The sequence below is a fragment of the Pan paniscus genome, chromosome 11, assembly GCF_029289425.2.
Source record: "Pan paniscus chromosome 11, NHGRI_mPanPan1-v2.0_pri, whole genome shotgun sequence".
In the NCBI taxonomy this organism is placed as follows: Eukaryota; Metazoa; Chordata; class Mammalia; order Primates; family Hominidae; genus Pan; species Pan paniscus.
The window spans coordinates 42,354,723-42,379,284 of NC_073260.2; the positions used below are offsets into that span (position 1 = coordinate 42,354,723).

General features: G+C 41.8%; 1 long non-coding RNA gene across 1 annotated transcript; it reads left to right on the forward strand.

Moving 5' to 3' along the window:
• The first annotated feature begins 3,303 nt into the window (after positions 1-3,303).
• On the forward strand, positions 3,304-22,954 carry LOC129398753 (uncharacterized). The gene is made up of 4 exons (XR_008626672.1): positions 3,304-6,322; positions 6,700-6,834; positions 7,187-13,087; positions 22,747-22,954. It is a non-coding gene; the product is annotated as an uncharacterized LOC129398753 (long non-coding RNA).
• The last annotated feature ends 1,608 nt before the right edge of the window (positions 22,955-24,562 follow it).

A 24,562-nucleotide genomic window follows, 5' to 3' on the forward strand; every position in this document is an offset into this window, starting at 1 on the left:
TTCTGACAGATGTTGCTCACCGCATTTTGAAGCTGTTACAGATAAATGCACATTTAGAACTTCTGTGACTTTTTGATGAATTGACAGTTTTATCATTAGGAAGTCTCTTTCTCTGGCATTTCCGGTTTCTTCAAGTGTATTTTATTTGAAATGAATATAGTCACACAAGCTTTATTATGTTTAGTGTTGTGCATATCTGTGTCTATCTATTCAAACTGTATATGTTTTAGTATATATGTAGGTCTTGCTTTATAAATATAAAGCAAATAATGTCTGTATTTTATTTATTTAGTTTATTTACATATAGTATAATTACTAATACAGTTTAGTTTAAATCTATCATCTTACTATTCGTTTTCTCTTTGCTCCATCTGATCATGTCCCAGGAATTCATGTCTACTCATGTCTTTTGCTTTGTTTTTATTTTTTGGTAAGATTTTCTTCACTGTTTTTAAAAGCTTATAGACACACACACAAGGTCCCTCTTCCCTCTCCCCTCTCCCCTCTTCCCTCTCCCCACGGTCTCCCTCTCCCTCTCTTTCCACAGTCTCCCTCTGATGCCGAGCCGAAGCTGGACTGTACTGCTGCCATCTCGGCTCACTGCAACCTCCCTGCCTGATTCTCCTGCCTCAGCCTGCCGAGTGCCTGCGATTGCAGGCGCGCGCCGCCACGCCTGACTGGTTTTCGTATTTTTTTGGTGGAGACGGGGTTTCGCTGTGTTGGCCGGGCTGGTCTCCAGCTGCTGGCCGCGAGTGATCCACCAGCCTCGGCCTCCCGAGGTGCCGGGATTGCAAACTGTTCACTCAGTGCTCAATGGTGCCCAGGCTGGAGTGCAGTGGCGTGATCTCAGCTCGCTACAACCTCCACCTCCCAGCAGCCTGCCTTGGCCTCCCAAAGTGCCGAGATTGCAGCCTCTGCCCAGCCGCCACCCCGTCTGGGAAGTGAGGAGCGTCTCCGCCTGGCCGCCCATCGTCTGGGATGTGAGGAGCCCCTCTGCCTGGCTGCCCAGTCTGGAAAGTGAGGAGCGTCTCTGCCTGGCCGCCATCCCATCTAGGAAGTGAGGAGCACCTCTTCCCGGCTGCCATCCCATCTAGGAAGTGAGGAGCGTCTCTGCCCGGCCGCCCATCGTCTGAGATGTGGGGAGCGCCTCTGCCCTGCCGCCCCGTCTGAGAAGTGAGGAGACCCTCTGCCCGGCAACCGCCCCGTCTGAGAAGTGAGGAGCCCCTCCGCCCAGCAGCCACCCCGTCTGAGAAGTGAGGAGCCCCTCCGCCCGGCAGCCACCCCGTCTGGGAAGTGAGGAGCGTCTCCGCCTGGCCGCCCATCGTCTGGGATGTGAGGAGCCCCTCTGCCCGGCTGCCCAGTCTGGAAAGTGAGGAGCGTCTCTGCCCGGCCGCCATCCCATCTAGGAAGTGAGGAGCGCCTCTTCCCGGCCGCCATCCCATCTAGGAAGTGAGGAGCGTCTCGGCCTGGCCGCCCATCGTCTGAGATGTGGGGAGCGTCTCTGCCCGGCCGCCCCATCTGAGAAGTGAGGAGACCCTCTGCCCGGCAACCGCCCCGTCTGAGAAGTGAGGAGCCCCTCCACCTGGCAGCCGCCCCGTCTGAGAAGTGAGGAGCCCCTCCGCCTGGCAGCCACCCCGTCTGGGAAGTGAGGAGCGTCTCCGCCCGGCAACCACCCCGTCCGGGAGGGAGGTGGGGGGGTCAGCCCCCCGCCCGGCCAGCCGCCCCATCCGGGAGGTGAGGGGTGCCTCTGCCCGGCCACCCCTACTGGGAAGTGAGGAGCCCCTCTGCCCGGCCAGCCGCCCCGTCCGGGAGGGAGGTGGGGGGGTCAGCCCCCCGCCCGGCCAGCCACCCCGTCCGGGAGGGAGGTGGGGGGGTCAGCCCCCCGCCCGGCCAGCCACCCCGTCCGGGAGGGAGGTGGGGGGGTCAGCCCCCCGCCCTGCCAGCCGCCCGGTCCGGGAGGGAGGTGGGGGGTTCAGCCCCCCGCCCGGCCGCCCCGTCCGGGAGGTGAGGGGCGCCTCTGCCCGGCCGCCCCTACTGGGAAGTGAGGAGCCCCTCTGCCTGGCCACCACCCTGTCTGGGAGGTGTACCCAACAGCTCATTGAGAACGGGCCATGATGACAATGGTGGTTTTGTGGAATAGACGGGGGGGAAAGGTGGGGAAAAGATTGAGAAATTGGATGGTTGCCGTGTCTGTGTGGAAAGAGGTAGACATGGGAGATTTTTCATTTTGTTCTGTACTAAGAAAAATTCTTCTGCCTTGGGATCCTGTTGATCTGTGACCTTACCCCCAACTCTGTGCTCTCTGAAACATGTGCTGTGTCCACTCAGGGTTGAATGGATTAAGGGCGGTGCAAGATGTGCTTTGTTAAACAGATGCTTGAAGGCAGCATGCTGGTTAAGAGTCATCACCACTCCCTAATCTCAAGTACCCAGGGACGCAAACACTGCGGAAGGCCGCAGGGTCCTCTGCCTAGGAAAACCAGAGACCTTTGTTCACTTGTTTATCTGCTGACCTTCCCTCCACTATTGTCCTGTGACCCTGCCAAATCCCCCTCTGAGAGAAACACCCAAGAATGATCAATAAAAAAAAAACTTATAGACACACACACACACACACACACACACACACACCTGATGTTAACCAATTATCTATGAACAGGTTACTAATATTTTTCAGATTTATATGCATTTTGACTTATATTATTTTCATCATGCAAAAGTTCTTTAGGTCAATTTTTAACAACCCTTTTCTTATTTTATATGAACTTTTTATCTTGGAAACATTACCCTTGACACTAGTTAACAAGTAATTCTCACATATTTTCTTCTAACTGTCTCTTGTGTAATTCCAGATAACTACATAAAGAGCTTTCTGATTTTTAAACACATGAAATTTTTGGCCGGGCGCAGTAGCTCACACCTGTAATCCTGGCACTTTGGGAGGCTGAGGTGGGTGAATCACCTGAGGTCAGGAGTTCGAGACCAGCCTGGCTATCATGGTGAAACCCCATCTCTACTAAAAATACAAAAATTAGCTGGATGTGGTGGCACATGCCTGTAATCCCAGCTACTTGGGAGGCTGAGGCAGGAGAATTGCTTGAACCCAGGAGGCAGAGGTTGCAGTGAGCTGAGATCATGCCACTGCACTCCAGCCTGGGCAACAGAGTAAGACTTTGTCTCAAAAAAAAAATAATAAAAATCAATCAATCAATCAATCAATCAATACATGAAATTGTATCGTTTCATGTATTGATATACTCTGTGTATTCAATCCATAATTAATGGGTTGCCCTAGTCTTTTGCTACTACAGAAAATGAATGAATATTCATTGCAGTGAAAAGTTTATTACAGTGAATAACTTTTTGAATAAAAATTTTACACATATGCAAGTATACTTAGAGGATAAATTTGTGAATATGAAACAGTTGACTGAAATGGTAAGAGAAAAATGTACCTTTTGTAGGAAATGTTATGAAAGTACATTTTACCCAACAACTCTACCAACAGAAATGAATGGCTACCTTTTTTTAAGAAATCAGTCTTATTATGTTGCCATAAATTTTTTAATTAAAATTTTAGTCTTAGTCATTCTAATTGTCAAAGAAATGGAATTGAAGTTTTGATTTGCATTTATCTCATTATACATATGTATGAAAATGTGTTCCTCTAAGAGTCATTTTATTTTCTTTTTCTGTGAACTGTAACCTCGTACCCTTTGCACATTGTTTTCTATTGGGTTTTTGTTTTATATCTTGATCATTTTTAGAACCCAAAAATATTGAAATTCGCCCTTTGTATCTGGTAAGAGTTGCAGATTTTCCATTCTTCTCTTACCAGTTGTCATTTGAATTTGTTCATTGTGTTTCTTCTACTTAGGAATGAGGTTCACTAATGAATATTCTAGTGCCAGAACATTTCAGCGAATTAACAGAGGAGAAACACTATGATTAGAAAATCACTACTTTGTAACTCTAATGAGGACTATGTCTAAGCAACAAACATGAATGAACACCAAGCATTTAACAGGTTGATGAGGAATCTGTATAACGGATGACTCAGGCTGATAATACTTGGACCCAATAATCAATTTTAATATCACTAAACAGACATTGTGCTTTCTGTTTTGATGCAAAGGGAAGTACGCAGTACTATATATGAAATATTTTCAATAAGACAAAAATGAAATATATCAAATTTGTAGATACACTTAAAAGTTCATGCAAAATATAGAGGATGGAGATACAAGTAAAGTGAAACCATGAGGAAACTGTCTGTCAAATCTAGATTATGAAAAACTTGGCAGGCCAGGCACAATTGTTCATCCCTGTAATCCCAGCAGTTTGGGAAGCCAAGGCGGGAGGATTGCTGGAGCCAGGAGTTCAAGACCAGCTTAGGCAACATAGTGAGACCCTCTCTCTACAAAAAAATAAAAATCTAGCCAGATATGGTTGCTGACACCTGTAGTCCCAGCTACTTAGGAGGCGGAGGCGGGAGGATCACTTGAGGTTACAGTGAGCTATGATTGCACCAGTGCACTCCAGTCTGGGTGATACAGCAAAACCCTGTTCTAAAAAATGAAAAATTAAAAAAGAGAAAAAAAGAAAATTCTACAGTAATAGTGACATGATATCTTCAATTTGTAAATATAATAACAAAAAAGAGAGAGGGCGGCCCAGCCCTCTCAGAGGAATAAGTAGCAGATTTATTGTTTCACCATCAACAATTGTCAAAGGGGAAGAAAATAAGCAACTGTGTCCAGGTTTTGAAAAACAGACAGTACAGACTACAGTTCCTTTTATTTATTTATTTTCTTTCTTCCTTTTATTTATTTATTGAAGACAGAATCTTGCCCTTTGGCCCAGGCTGGAGTGCAGTGGCTCCATCACAGCTCACTGTAACCTTGACCTCCCGGGCCCAAGCAATCTTTCCACTTCAGCCTCCTGAGTAACTGGGACTGCAGGCACACGCCACCACATTTGGCTAATTTGTCGTAGAGACGGAGTCTCACTATGTTGGCCAGGCTGAATGACTATAATTCTTAAGTGAAGGGAACAGAGCCATGAGCCAGGAAATGGAGCCCAAACATAGAGCAGAGATCTTGTGGGATGATGAAACCTATCAGATGTTGGGGCTTTTGAAGTGGCTGAATTTTATGTGGAAAGTCACCAGAGAGGAAAGAGTGGGGCAGGGAAGGATCCCCAGGATTGCATGCAGGTCATGTGATGTCCTGGTTGTACACTAAGCTGCACATGCACAAGGACACAAGGCAGGACCTTGAGAGCTCAGAGAGGATAAATCAGGGGCCGGAGCAAAAGGGAGAGGAGCACTTGGGGGTTGAATGGAGAATTCTAGATTGCACTGCTCCCAGATAGAGTTCAAGCAGCCAGAACAGAGACCATGCATGACTCTTTCTTTATATTTCCCATCGTTATGGTGTTTGTTCTTGTGTATAGTGTGGGAAACTAATCCGAATTTTTCAAATGGCTATGCCATTGGAAAAATAAATGGCTACATCATTTACTTAAAAAATCCCCTTTTTAGCCCAATGATTTGAGATATGAACTTTTTATGATTTACTAATTTTCCATAATATTTGGATTTTATTTGTGTGCTTGATTTTAGTTCTATCTCATTCATCTATTTGTTTAGTCGTGGGCCATTATTATTGTTTTAATTATATAGTCTTTGCAGTTGGCTTAATATGTGGTGATGTTAATCCCCCTCGTTTCTCTTGATAGTATTTTTCTACTCTTGTGATTATTTTTCCATATGAACTTCAATATCAACTTGTCTAGATCCAAAAACCCAACCAAAAAAACCTACTGTTGTTATCTCAATTGGGATTGCATTGACTTCATATGCTAAATTACTGGAGAACTGACATACTGATGATATTGAGGCTTTCTATCCAAATGTCTCTACATCTGTTCAAGCCACTTTCATGTTTTTTAGAAATGTTTTACAGTGTTTTTTTGGTGTGTGTGTTGCTGTTTTTTGTATTTGAGACAGGGTCTTGCACTGTCGCCCAAGCTGGAGTGTAATGGCATGAAACAGCATCCTGCAGCCTCATCTTCCTGGGCTCAAGCAACCCTCCTGCCTCAGCCTTCCTAGTAGCTGGGACCACAGGTGTGCACCACCACGCCCAGCTAACTTTTTTTATTTTTTGTAGAGACGAGGGTCTCACTTTGTTGCCCAGGTTAGTCTCAAACTCCCAGGCTCAAGCAATCCTCCTGTTTTGGCCTCCCAAAGCATTGGGATTACAGGCGTGCACCACAATTCCTGGCCTACAGTTTTCTTCTTACGGGCTTTGTACATTTCTTGGTAAGTTTATTCCTAAGTATGTTTTATTGCTATTGTAAATGTAGTTATCTCTGCCCTTATAGCTTCTGATTGTAATTTGTATGTGTGAAGGCTATTTTTGTACAATTGTCTTCAAATTTTTAATATGTATTTTAAATTGCTTTGCCAAAGATATCAACACTTGATCCCCATTAGCATTATAGGAAAATTTATTATCTTACTGGACCTTTTCATTTTTGAAGCAGATTAATTTGGAAACTTTTACAAATTGATGAGCAAAATTATTTGTTTCCATTTGAATTGATTTAATAACTGAAAAAGTTATTTTTCATGTTTTTATCACTTATAAACCTTCTATAAATTATCTTTAATTTCTCTTTTCCACTTTTCTGTTTCAGCCTCCTGGTATTTTTAAGGAAATGTAAGACTGTGAATCAGGTACTGATGGTTTTGACTTCATTATGATCAGCATCTTTGGCTTCCATCAGAGTAGACACTGAACGTTTTCATCCAACCGGATGATGAGTGCATTAGTGAGTATTTATTTAGTTCATAATACATGTTCCTGCCACACTCCACTGTAATTTGTTTCAGACTGACTAACATAATGAGAAATCTTACCAAATATAAATGGCACTGCAGATCAAAACCCACTTGATTTTTCTCATTTTATTCTGGGTTCTGGAGAGAGACTAATTATTACTGCCAAAATAAATGTGTGTCATAAATGAAGGCTTATTTGCTATGGAAATACTCATTATTTCCTATTGGCCTACATCATATCCCAAAATTACCTGTGAACATTGAAAGGGATAATTGGTTACCATGGAATTTTCCAACATGATATTTAATATAGTTCTATTCCTTTCGTATTCCCTTTTAAAGGAACTACATAAGAGATGAAATCCTTTCTCCCGGGACATGTATCCTTTTGTGTTCTGCTTTTAATTTGCATTTTAATTTGATGATTTTCAGTCTTTTCAGGCTGAAATATAATATTTGTATCATTCTGAGAGCCTGTAACACCATGCTTTCCAGCAATACAATTATGGAAATTTTTTTCCTCTCTCATATTGACATTGGGATTTGGAGGAACTTACTGCTACTCCTGATGCCTATTTACACCTTTTTGATATGTCCCCAGCAGAAGAAGCCCATGGGCTTGCTTTTCCTTCACTTGTCTGTTGCTAATACGATGACACTTCTCTGCAAAGTTATTCCATTGGCAGTAAAATCTTTCAACACTAAAAATCTTTTGAATTATACTGGATGTAGGGAATTTGAATTTTTATATAGAGTATCTTGGGGACTTCCCCTATGTACGACATACCTCCTAAGCATGGTGCAGGCCCTCCGTGGGAGCCCCAGCAAATCCAGGTGGACGTGGCTGGAAAGACAAAATGCTCAAAACACCACTGTGCTTCTTCTTACACTCTGGGTCATCAACAGTCTCATCTACATCAAGCTTGTGCCATTTGTTGACACTATCAAATATGGCAGTGTCACCAAGAATCTCTCCATAAAAATGTGTTTAGCTACACCACACATGGGTAACGCAATTGCTGTCTCTCATACGAGTGTTACCACATTCCAGGACTTAATTTTTCTGGTTCTCATGAGTTGAGCCAGTGGCTACTTTGTGATTTTCCTTCACAGACACCAGAAAAATAATCCACATCTTCACAACAACAGCTGTTCCTCTATAGCCTCCCATGAGACCGGAACCATCACAACTGCGCTGCTGCTTATGATTTGCTTCGTTGTATTTAATGTGAGCAACTCGTGCCACAGCATTTACCTAAGTACGGTGAAGAAAAGGGATCAGTTGTGGACCATCTCAGATTTGATTTCCTCATGTTACCCCATTTTTTGGTCCACTTTTGCTCATTGGTAGAGAAAGTCTTATCCTGAATTCAAAATCTATGAAGTAGAGAAAGTCGTCTTATCCCATAGATATGTCAAAGTAAACTTTCACCAATATAAACTTTTTCCAAAACAACATTCTATAAAGAGTTGGTATTCTGAAGAAATGATGGGATTTAGGTCTGAAAAATGAGATATTTCTCAGTTCACTGCATGAAATATAATCTAATGACCTTTACCTTCAGTAAAGACAATATTGCATAGCTTAGTATTTAATGTTTGTATACATAGATATAATCATTTAATAGACAAGTAGATAGATAATTTTTCATGTCAGATGTTATAATGGACTTCTTGCACTAGTCATTCAATATCCATATTTTTCTTACTTTAATTACTCTGTGTTCAGCATGAAAAATCATTTCAAAAGGAGATCAGGGACTCCAGGAAGCAGAGCGTAACTCCCCACTTCTAAACTGTGGGCTTCACATAATGACATCCTACCAAGAAATCAGTATAGCAAAGGAGGAAAAAGAGTAACTTTGCATTGGAGAAACCTAACAAACACTGTCTCAGCCAGGTGATCAAGGCCACTGTGAGCAGTGATCAGTCAAGTCGAAAGTGCATATCATATGACAGGATGAGAATGGCATTTTACCTCGACATCTTCCCTCCCAAAACTAATAATCCTACTACATCAGACAAACCTCAGCTGAGAAACAGTTTCCAAAAACACCTGACTAGTACCCCCTAAAACCATCAAGGTCATCAAAAACAATGTAGTCCTGAGAAATGATCACAGCCGGGAAGAACCTAAGGACTTGGTGTCCTTTGGTATCCTGATATGGAATCCTGGAGCAGAAAAGGACATTAAGTAAAAACCAAGGAAATAGAAATAAAGTATAAACTTAATAATATATCAATATTAATTCATTAATTGTGACAAATGTAACATAGTAATGTAAGACATTAAAATGGGGAAAATTGGGTATGATGTGGAGGAGAACTCTGTGTATTCTATTTGCAACTCTGCTGTAAATGTAAACCTATTTGAAAATTAAAAATTTATTTTTTAAAAAGAAAATTAAGAAACCTATATACTTAAATTTGAGGAAACAAAAATTACTTTCTTTGCCTAAAGTATGTGTTCTACATTTTAGGATTTACCTGACATCCTAATGAATAGACTTTTTTAATGTATACAATCTTATGTCACTAATTTAAATGTAAATGTTTAAGAGTTACAAGGTTCAGTCTATTAATTTTATTAACTTGGCCCTTGAAGAAGACTCATATAAGAAAGAGGATGTTTTGACCTGAATTATTTCTGTATAAAGCACTCTTTGATGAGGACAGTACACACTTCATATAATAACCAGCACAAAATAAAATTCCAGATAAATATTCATACTATCAAGCATGTAAGAAAAAAAGCAACGCAGGCTTCTGCTTAATATGCTAAAACTTTCTAAGATTTCCCAGAGCCAAGCACATTTGTCTGAAGTTCAGTTTTTAAAAGTTATTTTAACTCTGTCCCCAGCTGACACGGTTGATGAGTTGGAAATGTCATAAATGAAGTCATATTTCAGCAAGTACACTAGGAACGGAAGAGATAAAGATCACAGCAAGTTTAGTGATGAAAATTTAACTTCATTTGGTACTGTGTCTCAAGTGTTAAGCTAAAATAGAAATATTGTTGGTTCATCAACATAACATTATTTTGGTTCCCTGACCCTCTGCTATGTAAACAGCCCTTCCATTTTGCACAAATGCATGCACGCATGTAAATCTAGAGAAGAGAAGATGATGGTGGTTGCTATGGGTGAGTTGGAGAATTGAGTCTCAGAATTTGGGTACAGGGACTCCTGGTTTTTAAAAGAATGGATTGGGGGAGAAAATTTGAATTTTTAGTCTCTTTTTGTAATACTTCAGGATTTTAAATTCTAATGTCATAAACCCACCTTGAATTAATTTGGGTAAAAGATGACTTTGTTGACTCACAAAAGTCAGAGGAAGAACAGAGCAGCTATAATGTAGGAGGGTGACAAAATAATTTGGGTTAAAACTAGAGCTAGATATTGGCTGTTGTTATTTCCCAGCTTTACTTCATTTTTTTAATGATACAATATTCTAAATTCCCAGGAAAAAGTTCCAGTTGGCCCCTGATGGAAAAGTGCTCATGTGAGGTGCATCTAGCTGTAGACAGGGAATAAATTCATGTCAGAATCTATTACACCAGCAGGAACCATTTTGGTCAGGTGGAAAATTACCAGATGGGGCTTACCATCTCACAGAGAAAGAGTCTTGGGGTGATGTTCAGGTGATATACAGGCAATGTCTAATTTAGAACTTAGTAGAAAAATTGGCCAGGCGCAGTGGCTCATGCCTGTAATCCCAGCACTTTGGGAGACTGAGGCTGGTGGATTACTTGAAGTCAAGAGTTCAAGACCAGCCTGGCCAACATGGTGAAACCCTGTCTCTACTAAAATTACAGAAATTAGCTAGGCATGATTACAGGTACCTGTAATCCCAGCTACTTGGGAGGCTGAGCTGGAAGAATCACTTGAACCCGGGAGGCAGAGGTTGCAGTAAGCCAAGATCACGCCGCTGCACTCCAGCTTGAGAGACTCCATCTGAAAAAGAAAAATCAGAGGCTAACCCATATGACAACTTTGTCTTATTGGAGCTATTGATGAATGTCTGAGTTTTGACATACTTTGGCAATGATGGAGATCTTGTTGCACTAACAGTGCAAGTTGAAGGCCCTATGACATACTGTGAGGGGAAAAGTTCCTTTCTCCAGTTCAGACCATTTTACTTGAGTCAGTCAAGTGCATACACAAGGGGTTTTACAGAAATAAAAATAATCTCATTTATGTACTCGCAATATACTTGTTAAGTTGTTGCCATACTTGAGGCCTGTTCTAGGAACTGGTGATACAATGATGAACAAGATAGGTTGTGTCCTTTTCCACATGAAGAACACATTTTAGTTGGTGAAACAGACAATAAAAAAGGAAAACCTATGTGCATTGTAGAGATTGTGACAACTTTTACATGAAAACAAAAATACAGAAACTATAAAAGAAAGGGGAAAGGATTTTGCTATAAAATATTAGATACCTTTGAGGGACTAAAACAACCCAAATCAACTAAGAAAATTTATTCACAGTTCATATGTATGATAAAAAAAAGCTCTTCCAAGCTGATGAAAAGTCAAAAATCCATTTGAAAAACTGCAAATTATGTGACTAGCACCCAAATATACAGATATATAAAGCATATATTGACAGATCCAAAGGGAGAAATTGAGTGCAATACCATAATAGTAGGAGACTTCAATTCTCCACTTGTAATAATAGAATATCCAGGCAGAAGAGCAATACAGAAACAACTGACTTGATCAATGCTATATTCTGAATGGATCCAACAGACACATACAGAACTTCCCACATAGTAGCAGAATACACATTCTTCCCAAATGCCCACAAAACTTTCCTAGGATCACATTAGGTCACAAATCTTAACCAATTTTAAAAAGTTGAAAATCGGCCGGGCGCGGTGGCTCATGCCCATAATCCCAGCACTTTGGGAGGCTGAGGCAGGTGGATCACAAGGTCAGGAGTTCGAGTCCAGCCTGGCTAATATGGTGAAACCCCGTCTCTACTAAAAAATGCAAAAATTAGCTGGGCATGGTGGCGTGCGCCTGTAGTCCCAGCTCCTTGGGAGGCTGAGGCAGGAGAATCGCTTGAACCTGGGAGGCAGAGGTTGCAGTGAGCCAACATTGTGCCACTGCACTCTAGCCTGGACAACAGAGTAAGAGTCCGTCTCAAAAAAAAAAAAAAGGTTGAAAATCATACCGAGTATCTTTTCCTACTGCAATGGAAGAAAATTAGAAACCAATAATGGTTAGAAAACAGGAAAATTCACAAATAGATGGAAACTAAATAATACACTCTTGAGCTACCAGTGGGTCAAAGAGAACATGAAAAGGAAACTTTAAAAATATCTCAAGATAAACGAAAATGTTTAAATGAATGATGTTGAATCTCAGCTGCTTGCCTGACACTGGAACTAAACTTAATAAGTAGTCTATGAAGCAGACTTCACTGCCTGCCCACTTAACTGACTGAGTGACTAACTTTATCACCAATCATTTCTGACCTGATGGTCAGGATGACAGCCTGCTGGGTTGTGTAACCCACCCAGTCAGAGAAGTCAGGGGGTGTTGTCAGAGCAAGTTGCTGCCTGTGCTGCTGCTTCATGCCTGGGCTCCTCTGCATTCCAGATCCATGCCTATCCGCTCGCTTGAGCACACTTACAGATGCTAGGATCAGGTAACCAGCAAATAAATATTCTGAGATGACTCCAGCCCCTTCCTAACCTAAGAACCATCAGTGACCTGCAGAGAGTCCATGAGCCACTGAGTTTGCGCATGTTGCTGTGGTGAGAGCTTATGGTTTCCATCAGATTCTTGATGTCATTGCTAACTTAAATGTCCCAAAATTGTTAAAAAAAAAAAAACACTACTCAAAAGAGACTCCTGCCAAAAAAATGCTCGTGAATATCTACATAGCCACTGCACTGTACTCTGCTGCTTTTTGGGGTCAAATGAGGGGGAGAAAGAGCAGGACTCTGAGTTGACCCCCGAGCTCCACTTGGAGCTCTGTTGTTCGGGGTGGCCTCTGATTCTCGTTATTCCCACTCAGTGTCCAGGAGGGGAGGTGTGGGCTGAAGTCTTCCAGAGAAAACCCAGGAGAGCCTGACAGCCTGTCTTGCTGACGGCCTCCTTATTCCAGCTGACTGTGACTTCTCCCTTCATGACAGATACTCTTCACTCTCAACTCAGGGAAAAGGACCCTGACAGGACACCCTCCTGTCGGAGCTAACAGATGTGCACCTTTGAGAATGATCATTGAGAAGGTAATTTAGATAGATTTCTGTCTCTGAAAATGTCCGTTCATTGTGTTGTAGAATTACACTCGTGTGTGTTTGTGCTCTGCATAGCAGTGTGTGCATCCTATAGTCTTTTCACAGAAGTGTATGTGTCTGTAAAAACATAGAGTGTAATGTCTGACACGTAGACACTGAGTAAACTCAGGGTATGATTTAACAACATTTAATCTTTGCTTAATGAAACTTGTTACTCATTTTTAAATATAATATTTTTTGTAAGAAGCAAGTATGAATATGAGTATCAACTTGACCTGTTTCACTGGATAGCACCAACTCAGGGTGCTCACACAGGAGCTGTAGAAGGAATCCTTTACCTCTTTCTTCTCCTAACCCCCCAAAACAAAAACTGATTCTTTTCCATTTTTGCCTCTTAGGTACCTAACATTTTTCCTTTCTTCTCTTTATCCCTGAGGCCATCATCTTATTCCAGCAACCTCAGGACTTATTTCAGAAGCCTCTTAACTGCTTCTAATCTTAATTCTTTCAGTCCACTGTTTGCACAACAGCCACAGTGATTCTAAAAGGCTCAATACCTGTGACTACCACTCTGCTGATGACAGTATCATACCAAGCTACTTGCACTCAAAAACAACTATCAAAATCGACAATATACGACACAATTGTTTTCAAGCATTGCACACAGCAGGTGTTTGGGGACAGTGATCCTTGAGGGAAGAGAAATGCATGATTTCAGTCCCTCTATCCTCTGTCTCTTTGCTTTGTGGACACTTTCCTGCTGTGGCACAACGAGATTAAGTTCAAATGGAGCAATGGTCTTGCTGAGCTGCTGAAGGAACTTGAATCTGGGTCAGGATTAAGAAATGGAATCTCCAGTATGTGGGAAGGAGAGGTGTGGCAAAAGCTTGTTTGGAATTTGTGCTGTTTTTACTCACAACACTTTGGACACCAAATGTGTGGGGGGTTTTCTCACACCAACCAATTATCCAACTCTCCAGACACCAAACACCTGTCCAGTGACTCAGTTCACTTCTGACACTAAGCTCCCAGAGTCAGCGTCAGACTCCACAGGAAACAAACTCAGTCCCACAAGCGCCCCCTCACTTCAGAAGCCAGTTGCAAGTATTGAGTCCCCAGGTAACCCACATTTCTATCCAGCGTGGCTACAAAGTCAAGGGATTCCCAAAGCACTGCACCCTTTCAGGTGTGATAACTTGCTGGAATGGTTCACAGAACTCAGGAAAACACTTTACTTAAGGCTTACTGGTTTATTCTAAAAGATACAACTCAGGAACAGCCAGATGGAAGAGATGCACAGGGCAAGGTATGGGGGGTTCTGTGGAGCTTCCATGCCTCCCAGGCATGCCACCCTCTCAGCAGCTCAGGGTGTCTGTCATCCCAGAAGCTCTCTGAATATCATTGTTTGAGCATTTATAGAGAGTTCAATCTTTAGCACCCCTTATCCCTTCCCTGGAGGTTGGATATTAGGGCAGAAAGTTCCAACTCTCTAACAACTTGGTCTTTCTACTAACTAGTCCCATGCTGAGGCTGTCTTGGGGTTCACCCTAAGTCACCCCGTTACCATAAGCTCAGGTGTGATGAAAAGGGGTTTGTTGTGAATGACATAAGACGCTCCTGTCACTCGGGATATTCCAAGAGTTTAGGAGCACGGTGTCAAGAACTGGGGAGAAAGAGCAGATTTTTTTTTTTTTATTATACCACAGTTTTCAACATGTAATAGTGAGCAAGAGCAAGTCTAATTACACAGGCTGAGGCTTCCTGAGCCTAGCAGAGGTCATCTGCTTGGGCTGAGAGGTATGTGAGCACTTCTGGCTACTCAGAGAGGAGAGATCTTAAGGAACACCTTGGCATTTCAATGAAACTATAGAAGAGTGAAGACTACATCTTAGCAAAAGGACCATGCCCTAAGATTAAGCTCAATGCCATCATAAACCCAGCCTATCAAAGTATGAACAAAGCCAGACAAAAAGGGTTTCCAGTAACTCAACTGACTGCCTGAACAAAACTCAAGGTCCTAGAGATGAATAAAAACACAATCCAGAAACCACATAACATCGCATCCCCACTGTCCAGCACACGGTCATGAACCAGTAGACCTGGGAACCTGGACAATGGAATCCAAAATCCTGGGAAGAAGTACCCATAAAAATACCTGCGAGGATACAGATCTTGGAATTAGCAGACAGATTTTGAAGGAGCTATTTTGAGTTTATGGACTTAAATATTATCATAAGGAGTGAGCAGATGGGAAATTTCAGTAAACTAAAAACTGTTTTTTTAAAAAAGGAAATCCTTGCCTGGGCGCGGTCGCTCATGCCTGTAATCCCAGCACTTTGGGAGGCCGAGGCGGACAGATCATGAGGTCCAGAGATCAAGACCATCCTAGCTAACACAGTGAAACCCCATCTCTACTAAAAATACAAAAAATTAGCCGGGTGCGGTAGCGGGCGCCTGTAGTCACAGCTACTCAGGAGGCTGAGGCAGGAGAATGGTGTGAACCCGGGAGGCGGAGCTTGCAGTGAGCCGAGATCGCGCCACTGTACTCCAGCCTGGACGACAGAGCGAGACTCCGTCTCAAAAAAAAAAAAAAAAAAAAAAAGGAAATCCTTGAACTTTAAAGCTGAGTATTTGGAATGAAACATTACTGAATGGCTTATTTATGAACTTGAAGATAAATCCATAGAAAGTATCCAAACTGAAAATTGGAGAAAAGAATAGATTGGACAAATGTGAACAGAGCCTCAGAAGCACTAATTTCATAAATTATGAAACCTCTGTGTAATGAGACACAGGGGAAGGACTAATGGCAAAATCTTTAAAAAAATAATGGCTAAAGATTCTCAAAATACAGTGGGAAATACCACCTTATAGACCCAAGAAGCTCAATAAAACCCAAAGAAAGTAAATATGAGGAAAACCATATCTAGGCAGAACATAGAAAAACTTTTGAAAACCAGAAAGAAAAAGAAAACCTTAAATACTGAAAGAAGGAATAAAAAGGCAAGTTACACCATGGAGAACACCATACAAATGACAGCAGGCTTCTCATCAGAAACAGTGGATGCCCGGCTATGAGGGAATGATGTCTTCAAATGATGAAATTTTTTCAAAGTATAAACCCAGAATTCTCTATCAAAGAAATTATATCTCAAAAGTTAGGATGAAATAAAAACATTTAAATAAATAAAAACTAAGATATTTCATTGCCAGCAGATTTGCACTAAAAACAAAAAAACTGAGATAGTTTTTCAATCTGAAGAGAAATCATATCACACAGCAACTTGGATACATAGAAATGAATGAAGAGCATTAGAAATGGTGAATATATGGATAGATTTTTTTAAGACTACATTTTTCTTAGCTTTTTTGAAAGTTTAAGGCACAAATGACAGGATTATATCCATCATATGGGGTTTATTAATATGTAGCTATAAAATATATCACAACAATGACAAAAAGGACAGTAAATAAGTGGAATTCTATTGTTGAAAGTCTCTTAATGTGAAGTGGTCCAATTTTAACTCTAAATAGATTGCGATAAACTGTGGATACATATTGTAATCCCTAGCATAGCCACTAAAAAAAATGCAATGAAATATAATAAATATCCAATAAAATAATAAAAATGGAATACTAAAAAATATTTGATTAATCCAAAAGATGGCAAGAAAAGTGAAACAGAAGCCCAAATGAAAAACAAACAAAACACAGGGGGCAACTAGAAAATGAGTTTTTAGGTGGTAATCTTACACTTAATCATATCAAAAATTGTATTCATACTGAAGTGGGGACAGTGGGCATTAACAACTGGTTATTTCAAGAGATGAAAGGTGATATATCACAATCTTAATACAGGTTAATTTCTCCAGGAAACACAATCATCATAAAGATGTTTATATCTAATAAGAGAACTTCAAAATACACGATACAAAAACAGAGAACGAAAAGAAAAAATAGACAAATCCACAATGTTGCTTGGAGATTTAACAAGTGTCATAGTAACATCTGTCAACTAGAGTGAACTATAGTGCCCTGTGTTGGTTAATTTTATATGTCACCTTAACTGGGCCACAATGTGGCCAGTTGTTTGGTCAAACGCTATTCTGGGTGTTTCTGCAAGGGTGTTTTTGGGTGAGATAAACATTTATATCGGTTGACTGAGTAAAGCAGATTGCCCTTCCTGATGTTGGTGGGCCCCATCCAATCAGTGAGAGGCCTGAGGAGAACCAGAAGGCTGACCCGCCCCCAAGTAAGGGAAGATTTCTGCTATCTAATGACCTTCAAAGAAGGGCAGTGGCTTTCTTTATTTCCTGCCTTTGGACTCAAACTGAAACATTGGCTCTTAGGATATTGAGGCTGCTGGCCTGTAGACTGGAACTATACCATTGGCTCTTCTGGTTCTTGGGCCTTAAGACTCAGACTGGAACTACACCATCAGGTCTTCTAGGTCTCCAGCCTGCCAACTCACTCTGCAGATCTTGGGACTCTCCAGTTTCCATAATTGCATGAGCCAACTCCAAATAAGTAAATAGATAATAGATAAGTAACCAAAAATTAAACAAATATCAAGTAAATATACATGTACACACACATATACAGAAATCACAGACACACAAACACACATACATACACACATACCCTATTGTGCTTTTCTAGAGAACCCTGACTAACACATGCCCAGTTGCTTCAGCAAACACCAGCCTAGATGTTGTGGGGAAGGTATTTTTTAGATGTGATAAACATAGTTTGAGGCTTTGAGTAAAGTCCATTACATTCCACCCTCCATAGTATGGGCGGGCATCATCCAATCAGTGGGAAGCCTAAAGAGAAAAGATTGAGGTCCCCCCGAGGAGAAAGGAGTTCTGCCTCCAGACTACCTTCAGATTCAAGACTGGAACATATACACACACAAAATAATGGTTCTATTTCGCTCAACAATGCTAATCCAAAGTTTGCTACCAAGAATAGCTCTACAGGAACAAAATCTTAAGAATAAATTTTCTGGATTGGCTCTGAGGTTTCTGGAATTGGTTCTCTAATCTGATTAGATTTAAAGACATCAATTACTCTATTTCCATTAGTGAAGAGAACACTGGCATGATCTGGCAATAGAGACACACACAATGTCACCATTAGATACTCTTAATCAAAAGCTCATAAAAGACAAGCTACTGGGTGACCATATATTTAATATGTTATAATATTTTTGTCAAACTAATGAATAGAATAAAACTTGCTAATTGCTTCTAATTGCATTGGGGAAAGAAAAGGATGAACTCAGGGATTCAGTACAAAGGGTGACCCATGAGGAGGTTCACTACAGATGGATAGATTGCAAAAAATTTCTCCCATTCTGCAGGTTGTCTGTTCACTCTGATGATAGTTTCTTTTGCTGTGCAGAGGCTCTTTAGTTTAATTAGATCCCATTTGTCAATTTTTGGTTCTGTTGCAATTGCTTTTTTTTTTTTTTTTTTTTTTTGAGATGGAGTCTCGCTCTGTCGCCCAGGCTGGAGTGCAGTGGCGCGATCTCGGCTCACTGCAAGCTCCGCCTCCCGGGTTCACGCCATTCTCCTGCCTCAGCCTCCCGAGTAGCTGGGACTACAGGCGCCCGCTACCACGCCCGGCTAATTTTGCAATTGCTTTTTGCATCTTTGTCACAAAATGTCCTGAATGGTATTGCCTAGATTTTTCTTCCAGGGTTTTATAGTTTTGAGTTTTACATTTAAGTCTTTAATCCATCTTGAGTTGATTTTGTAAGGAAGAGGTCCAGTTTCAATTTTCTGCATATGACTAGCCAGTTCTCCTAGCTCTATTTATTAAATAAGGAATCCTTTTCCCATTGCTTGTTTTGGTCAGGTTTGTCAAAGATCAGATGGTTGTAGGTGCGCAGTCTTCTTTCTGTGCTCTCTATTCCATTCCATTGGTCTATGTGTCTGTTCTTACACCAGTACCATGCTGTTTTGGTTACTGTAGCCTTGTAGTATAGTTTGAAGTCAGGTAGCATGATGCCTTCAGCTTTGTTCTTTTTGCTTAGGATTGTCTTGGCTATTGGGGCCCTTTTTTTGGTTCCATATGAATTTTAAAATAGTTTTTTTTATAATCCTATGAAGAATTGCAATGGTAGTTTAATGGGAATAGTATTGAATCTATACATTGCTTTGGGCAGTATAACCATTTTCAAGATATTGATTCTTCCTATTCAGGAGCATGGATTTTTTTTCCATTTCTTTTTGTCATTTCTGGTTTCCTGGAGCAGTGGTTTGTACTTCTCCTTGAAGAGGTCCTTCTCTTCCCCTGTTAGCTGTCTTCCTAGGTATTTTATTCTTTTTGTGACAATTGTGAATGGGAGTTTATTCATGATTTGGCTCTCTGCTTGCCTGTTTTTGGTGTACAGAAATAATTGTGACTTTTGCACATTGATTTTATATCCTGAGACTTTGCTGAAGTTGCTTATCAGCTTAAGAAGCTTTTGGGCTGAGACAATTGGGGTTTTCTAGATATAGGATCATATCATCTGCAAGGAAAGATAGTTTTACTTCCTCTCTTCCTATTCGAATACCTTTATTTCTTTCTCTTGCCTGATTGCCCTGACCAGAACTTCCAATACTATGTTGAATAGGAGTGGTGAGAGAGAGTATCCTTGTTTTGTGCCAGTTTTCAAGGGTAATGCTTCCAGCTTTTGCCCATTCAGTATGATATTGGCTGTGGGTTTGTCATATATGGCTCTTATTATTTTGAAGTATGTTCTTTCAGTACCTAGTTCACTGAAAGTTTTTAACATGAAGGGATGTTGAATTTTTTCAAAGGCCTTTTCTGCATCTATTGAGATAATCATGTGGTTTTTGTCTTTAGTTCTGTTTATGTGATGAATCACATTTATGGATTTGTGTATGTTGAACCACTCTCGCATCCTGGGGATGAGGCCAACTTTACTGTGGTGGATAAGGTTTTTGATGTGCTTCTGGATTTGGCCCTAACCCTAACCCTAACCCTAATATTTGCCAATATTTATTGAGGATTATTGCACCAATGTTCATTGAAGATACTGACCTGAAGTTTTCTTTTTCTGTTGTATCTCTGCTAAGTTTTGGTATCAGGATGATGCTGGCCTCATGGAATGCATTAGGGAGGAATCCCTCCTTTTCAACTATTTGGAATAGTTTCAGGAGAAATGATACCAGCTTTTTTTGTACCTCTGGTAGAATTCAACTGTGACTCCATCTGGTCCTGGGCTTTTTTTGATTGGTAGGCTATTTATTACTGCCTCAATTTTAGAACTCATTATTGGTTTATTCAGGGATTCAATTTCTTCCTAGTTCAGACTTGGGAGGGTGTATGTGTCCAGGAATTTATCCATTTCTTCTAGATTTTCTAGTTTATGCACATAGAGATGTTTATAGGATTCTCTGATGGTTGTATTTCCATGGGGTCAGTGATGATATTCTTCTTATCATTTCTGATTATATTTATTTGAATCTTCTTTCATTTCTTCATTAGTCTAGCTAGTGGTCTATTTTATTAATTTCTTTTAAAAATCCAACTCCTGGATTCATTGATTTTTTTGAAGGATTTTTTTTGTGTGTCTCTATCTCCTTCAGTTCAGCTTGGATCTTGGTTATTTCTTGTCTTTTGCTAGCTTTGGGGTTTGTTTGCTCTTGCTTCTCTAGTTCTTTTTGTTGTGATGTTAGGTTGTTAGCTTGAGATCTTTCTAGCTTTTTGATGTGGGCATTTAGTGTATAAATTTCCCCTTGACACTGCTTTAGCTGCATCCCAGAGATTCTGGTACATTGTATCTTATTTCTCAATAGTTTTAAAGAACTTCTTGATTTCTGCCTTAATTCCATTAATCAACAAGAGTCATTCAGGAGCGGGTTGTTCAATTTCCAGGTAGTTGTGTGATTTTGAGTAAATTTCTTAATCTTGAATTCTAATTTGATTGCACTGTGGTCTGAGAGAATGTTTGTTATGATTTCATTCCTTTCACATTTGCTGAGGAGTGTTTTACTCCTGATTATGTGGTCAATTTTAGAGTAAATGCCATGTGGCAATGAGAATAATGTATATTCTGTTGTTTCTGGGTGAAGAGTTCTGTAAATATCTATCAGGTCCACTTGATCCAAAGCTGAGTTCAGGTCCTGAATATCTTTGTTAATTTTCTGTGCTCTCTTAACTAATACGGTTAAATCTTCATTGAGACCATTGACAAACATGGAGTTAAGTGCTACTTAAGTGGCATCAGTCTGTTCTTTTGAGAGACCAGAATTTTATTTAAATATTACTTTCTAGTTTGTTGGAATAACCATGAACTAGTCTGCCTTCTCTTTGAGCACAAGCCAAAATTTTATTCCAATCTACTGGCTTTGGAAAAGCCATGAGAATAATTAATGTGTCAATGAATTCTTTGGCTTTTTCTATATCTTGGAGCAAATCTTGATTTAAATCATCCTAAGAGGCCAAATGTGAGTGGTGTGTGCCTATAGTCCCAGCTACTCAGGGGACTGAGGTGGGAGGATCATTGAACTCAGGAGTTCAAAACCAGCCTGAGCAACATAGTGAGTCTCCATATCTAAAGTAATCAATCAATCAATCATCAGAAGGATTTTCCCATCCTGCCAATTTTTGCCCAATGTCTCCCTCCTCCTGGTCTCACCAGCAAATGTATCAGCTGATAGAAATTGAAAACTCTAGGACATAACTTGTACAGACTGTCAAGAATTCCTCGGCAAATCTGGGAGGTCCTCAGTCACCTTGGCAAATTATTTGGCTGTCGTATCACAGGCAACTCAGAACTGGACCAGAGTGTAAGACGCCACCAGTAAATTCTCTTTTTTATTTGGGGAGTATTGGAAGGGGTATATAGGAATTGGGACAGGGGTAGGGAAGGTCATCGTAGGGATTGCTAGTCTAAGTTTTGGTTCAGCTGTTTTAGGTGGCTGTAAAGGGGAGGGAATAGGAATGTTGGAGTTCTGCTGGCGGGGCATATGATAAAGCTGAGCATGAACATTCTCCTGAAGATTTGATTATTATTTTTTGTGACAGGGTCTTACTATATTTAGCCCAGGCTAGACTTGAACTCCTAGGCTCAGTGATCCCCCCACCTCAGTCTCCTGAGTTGCTGGGACTACAGGAATGCGTGCCCAGCCTCCTGAAGATTTTTATTTAAATGCTTGTTTTCTTTTACTAATTTAGAAACCGTGTCTTGGGAAAACTCTTTTAGATTTCATGGTCTTTTTTATGTGTATCCCTTCTGAATGCTAATTAAAGTATGCTTCCCATACATTCTGAGAAGTGCAAACCTTTTTATTTCTGAGATGTTATCTTTAAAAATATATATATATATGTTTGAAAAGGTCAAATGAGCCTCCAAGGGGCCACTGTAACTCCAAACTCTGGTCCTTGTCTTTACAAACTGTGAATAGGTTTTTCCTGACCCACTGATGCAAAAGGACTCTTCTGCTAACAATTAAAGAATTCTTTGTTTATGAAATAATCTGGCAAACAATTTATGTAATCTAAATAAGTTTCTATCGATGTGAGCCCTTGCTCTCTTGGGTGGTACAGTTTCTCATTGGTACCCAGGTTGCAACCCACTTTCCTGAGTAAACACTTATTGGCCTGACCGGCTAATTCCTCCTTTTTATTACTAGGGAAGCCATGTGACTTCATCCTCCGTGGCTCTGGTGGTCTCTTCGACATCTGTGAGATACTCACTAAAAGCTGGTTGCGCTTTGAGATCTGGGCGCCTGCTGGAACCTGGAGCCACAAGTCTTCATGCTAAAGAACTCCTGTCTTGGTGGAGGTATTTGCCTTTGAGTTTCTTGGTACTGCTCTCCATCTTTTTGCTTGCTCTCGCTTTAAGTTCGGACAAGGTGAGAATGGGAGCCTCTGCTTCTAAGCAAATTGAAAGTCCCCTCTCTCCAGGGACTCCAGCTGGTTACATGTTTAAACATGATGGCCCTCTTCTTGTTCTTTTTATCTAAATGACACAATTTCACTAACCAGAGTTTGGAGTTACAGTGGCCCTTTTGAGGCCTTGTATAATGTGTTGTATACTGTTAAGAGCACGGCTGCTGGTGAAGAAAGTGTTTCTCATAGTTCCTTTGTGGGTCTCAGAGTTCCCCAGCAGTTCAGTATGGAGTCAGCCCTGATGACAGGACTCCCTGATGTCAAGCCTGCAAGGGTGCTAAGCTCACGCTAGTCAGGCCCCTCTAAGCCCTTAAGGTACCAACCTGGGGCTCTGACCTTAGCCTGCTTATTCAAGACTCTGTTGAGTCAAATTAGGCAAAATTCCCACCACTACCAAGGTCTCTGATCATCCTTGATACCTGATCAAATTCCTCAGCCCCTACCCTCAATATCGTTATCATCCCGGCCCGCCATTAGGAGGCCGCAGCGGCCCGGCAGATCCAGCTGTGGCTTGCAGGCGCCTCCCTGCTGCGGGCTAGGCCTGGCTCCTGCCTCTGCAGGGGCGATGCTTCTCGCGGCCGGTGGATGAGCCAGGAAAGCGGGGAGACCCCCAGTACTCCCTGCCCGGGGCCAGACAGCAGTGTTAGCAGCCTCTGTTCCCTGGAGCTGTGTGACCTTGAGCGGCCTTGCACCCCCTCTGGGCCTGGGCCATCAGTTCTGACCCACAAACGACGGCCTGGGGTTCTGGGGAGCTTCTTGGCTGAGGGGGTTCTGGCTTTCGCGGCTTGGCTGCTGGATCGCCGAGATAGGCCGCGCGGCGCAGCCTGGACGCCCTGGCTCCACCCACAGCTCTGAGACCTCCAGCGAGCTCTTACCCTTTCCGCGCCTCAGTTTCCTCATCTGTAAAATGGAGATATCACCATGCACTCAGCCCTAGCCACTGCATTGCTGTTACTGATACCATTACTGCTGCTACGTCGTTTTTTGATGGCTCAGCCCTTAGGGAAGGGGGATCAAGGGAGAAGCCCGGACCTTCCCGCAGGAGGTGGGCTGGGCACAGCCCTGAACCATGGAGGTCACCCACACTGAGGTTGGGACCTGGGTTCCCTTCCTATCCACTGGGGGTCCCAGCCATTGTCTTCATCTCTCCAGGTCCCAGCCCTTCACAGTGGGCACTTCCCTGCCTGTGAGGGAGGCCCCAGCCAGCCCCTATTTCCCTCCCCAAGAAAAAAAAAAAAGGCTGTGTAGCCAGTATTTATGAACGCTAAGTTGCTTATTAAAAATTATCCCATTGAATCCTACCAAGCAGGTAATTTACTGTACCCATTTCTCAGATGGGGAAACTGAGGCACTGAGGTTTCTCAGCGCCAGCAGGTAAACCAGACATTTGGCCTGAGTGACAGGCCGGTGCAGTGCTCTGTGGCTTAGTCTGCACTGAGCGCCTGCCGGGTCCTCACAGCGATCCTGGTTTGTACCCCCGCCCACAGTGGCTCGGCTGGCCCTTCTATGGGAACCCATGAGGCTGTCCGCGCATCCCGAAGTGTGACCTTCCAGGCC